At 41.7% G+C, this 3,876-nt stretch overlaps 1 pseudogene; it reads left to right on the forward strand.

Moving 5' to 3' along the window:
* Window positions 1-2,243: 2,243 nt before the first annotated feature.
* On the forward strand, window positions 2,244-3,550 carry LOC129473802 (protein MEMO1-like; annotated as a pseudogene).
* Window positions 3,551-3,876: the final 326 nt, after the last annotated feature.

Here is a 3,876-nt window from a genome sequence, read left to right on the forward strand (position 1 = left end):
TCCAGATTTCCCCTGAGCTTCCTTTCTCTTTTCTTTATCTTCAATCTTACTCTCCCCTCTCTGTCCTCTTTCTCTCTCTTTCATATCTTCCTCTTGACCATGTCTCTTCTCCCTAATACCCAACCCCAACTCTGGTCTGTCTATTCCTGGACAGACAGAAATGAAGTCACTTTCAACCAATAAAAATCAATAATTCCAATGCCATGAAAAGGCTAGTCGTATGGTAATGAGTAGGGCCAATCCTCTCCTCCTAATAGGGTGCAGTGACTCCAAATGGTCATGGGCTGGCCACCATGGAATCATCAGCCCCAGGAGGATACACCAAGCTCCATAAGGCAGTGCCATCTTGGTTCTCAGGTTCTCCGAATGGCCAAACATCAAAATCACCAGAATGGAAAACTGAGCATGTATAGGAAGCTCTCTTTCCACTCCCAACATAAAGAATGGGTAGAAATATATGAGTGTGTGTGTGTGTGTGTGTGAATATACTAAATGCCACTAAACTGTACAACGATTAAAATGGTAAATGTCATGTATATTTTGCCACGATAAAAATAACAAGGACAGCCAGAGTCAGTCAGTGCAAAGATAGGAAGAATATGAGGTTATAGTCATTGGAAGGAGAGGCCACCTGAGGGTGTGCGTGTGGACAGAGATAGAGATAGATAAAAGTTATGTAACATAGTCAAATTCAAAAGCAAGAAATGAAAATTTGAGAATAGCACCTTTAAGGACACAAGAGTGAGAAGGTGTTAAATCCAGGTAGCCCTCAGTGAGTTAAGAAGAAATATGTAATTCAGAACTAGGGTTGAAGCCCCAAGCACCTGCTCAGCAGGTGTTGGAACTGTGTTCTATGCATTAACAGTGAAAAAGCCAAATGCTATCACTGAAGGATGACCAGAAAACTCTACCCAAAGGTTATAAACATACTAGCATTTCTTCCAATAACTCTAGAGGCTGATTAAACCATAGCTCTAACAATGGTCCCTCTCTGAAGACTTTTATCTAGGCAGAAATCAGGACCAGAAGAATCTTTGCAATGAGCCGAGCATGGTGGCTCACACCTGTAGTCCCAGCACTTTGGGAGGCCAAGGCAGGCAGATCACGAGGTCAGGAGTTCAAGACCAGCCTGACCAACATGATGAAACCCTGTCTCTACTAAAAATACAAAAATTAGCCTTGGGTGGTGGTGTGCCTGTAATCACAGCTACTCAGGAGGCTGAGACAGGAGAATCACTTGAACCCAGGAGGCGGAGGTTGCAGTGAACCAAGATTGTGCCACTGCACTCCAGCCTGGGCAACAGAGTGAGACTCCATCTCAAAAAAAAAAAGGAAAAAAAAGAATCTTTGCAATGAAATCTCTTCCAACCCTGTACCTTGGGTCTCATGTTAGCAAATAAGCAGTTAGCATAGAAATAGACCCTTGGTTTCCAAAGCTGAAACTTTGGAATTTTGCCTGGAACCAATCATTACTTTATTTGCCCAAATCCTATACCAGACATAGGTCATATGCATCCAACAGGCACCCCTTATTGGGTTTTTATGGATGTTCATTAACAGCTCCTTTGTTGGCCAGGCCCTTTAGAGACACTCAGCTGGAAACACCAGCTGCTTCACCAAAGTTATGAATACGGCTGAGCCTTCCCCAAGGGTTGTAAAGCCTTAATGGAGTGGCAGCACGGTAGGGCAATTCAGGCCAGTTTAGGTTTTGTAGCATGTACATAAATGACTGTTTCCTGTCCTGCTCTGATTTTTTTGTTCAAACCCTTTCCATCCACGTGGGATAGTCACCTCCAGAATACTAACCTAAGGAAGGTGGTCTCCACTTATCCAGGCCACTGCCATATGGATTTACAAAGAGTTTTTCCACTCCCTCAGATGCTAATGCCTTCCCTTTGTACAGAATGTTTAACATTTACCAAATACTTTCACAGTACCATCCAGTTCCTATCATGTAGGTAATAGGGCCGGTGTTATTATTCTTGAGAAAAAGAGTGTCAGGGAGGTTTTGGGACTTGCCCAAAGATACACAGAAAAGCTGGAGCTTGCAGGTGTCCAGTCCACTCTACCAGGTGTCCAGGTGGCCTTTTCTTCCAATGATCATGACCTTCCATTCTCCTTGTCTTGACATTGATTAACTCTGGCTCTTTATTTTTATTGTGGTAAAATATACGTAACATAAAATGTACAATTTTTAAGCGTACAGTTCAGTGGCATTAAATATACTCACATTGTTGATTCATCCTTGTGCACCATAGGCGGCACAGGCATCAAGATGTCCAACCGAGTGGTCCGCTGGGAAGCCAGACACTCTGGGAGCTGGTACTCTGCCTCAGGACCACAGCTGAACACACAGCTAGAAGGTTGGCTTTCACAAGTACAGTCTACAAAAAGACCTGCTGGAGCCATTATTGCACCCCGTGCAGGATATACGTACTGTGGGTCTTGTGCCACCCATGCTTATAAACAAGTGGATCTGTCTATTACCCAGGGAATTTTCATCCTTGGGACTTCTCATCATGTGTCCCTCTCTCAGTGTGCACTTTCCAGTGTGGATATAGGTAGGACACCTCTGTATGACCTTCGTATTGACCAAAAGATTTACAGAGAACTGTGGAAGAAAGGAATGTTTGAACGCATGTCTCTGCAGACAAAGATGAACACAGTATTGAAATGCATTTGCCTTATACAGCTAAAGCCATGGAAATCCATAAGGATGAGTTTACCATTGTTTCTGTACTGGTTGGAGCTCTTAGTGAGTCAAAAGAACAGGAATTCAGAAAACTCTTCAGTAAATATCTAGCAGATCCTAGTAATTTCTTTGTGGTTTCTTCTGATTTTTGCCATTGGGGTCGAACATTCCGTTACAGTTACTATGATGAATCCCAGGGGGAGACTTATAGATCCGTTGAATATCTAGATAAAATGGGTATGAGTATTATAGAACAATTAGACCCTGTATCTTTTAGCAATTACTTGAGGAAACACCATAATACTATATGTGGAAGACATCCCTTTAGGGTGTTAAATGCTATCACGGAGCTCCAGAAGAATGGAAGAATATGAGCTTTTCCTTTTTGAATTATGCCCAGTCAAGCCAGTGTAGAAACTGACAAGACTGTTCAGTGAGTTACGCAGCTGGAGCACTCACGGTCCACTGAAGCTCTGAATCCTCGGGGAGGCCACCTGCACATTCTCATACTCTGTCCAGGGTCCCAGCCTAGCCTTTACCAAGATACTGGTCCTGGTTTGGGGGGATTCTGAAACCTCAAACTAATAGAACTTTCTTCTCTTTTTTTCTAGTAGGCATAGTCCTTCCTTAATTTCAACTCATTAAAAAATGCTTTATAGTTTAGGGCAGTGGAAGGAAGGCTGGCATCAAAATATTTTGATCAAAAAACATAACAATGTAAAGGCTCAGTTGTGGCAGACAGCTTTTTGAAAGTAACTTGAAAAGCATTTACCGTATCCTAAATTTGCACTCTTTGCAGACTTGTGCACATATATTCTGCTTTCAGAATAGTTTTGCAAATTGTACACAAACAAACAAAAAGGTGGAAGCTTTTCAATAAAGAAATTGCATTTATAAATGATCTGTATTATAATAAATCTCCAGTTATAGTCAATTACTACCCATGTTGTACAACAGATACCTTCTATTTTAGTTGCTAACAAAGGGCTACACAATTCAAAATAAATAAATTAATTAATTAATTCACATTGTTATGCAACCATTATCATCAACCATCTCCAGAACTTCCTCCTCATCCCAAACTGAAACTCTGTTCCCATTAAACAGTAACTTCCCATTCCCCTCTTCCCCTAACTCTGGGAACCACAATTCTACTTTCTGTTCTCTGAATTTGACTACTCTGG

Source organism: Symphalangus syndactylus, chromosome 2 (assembly GCF_028878055.3).
Source record: "Symphalangus syndactylus isolate Jambi chromosome 2, NHGRI_mSymSyn1-v2.1_pri, whole genome shotgun sequence".
Taxonomy (NCBI): domain Eukaryota; kingdom Metazoa; phylum Chordata; class Mammalia; order Primates; family Hylobatidae; genus Symphalangus; species Symphalangus syndactylus.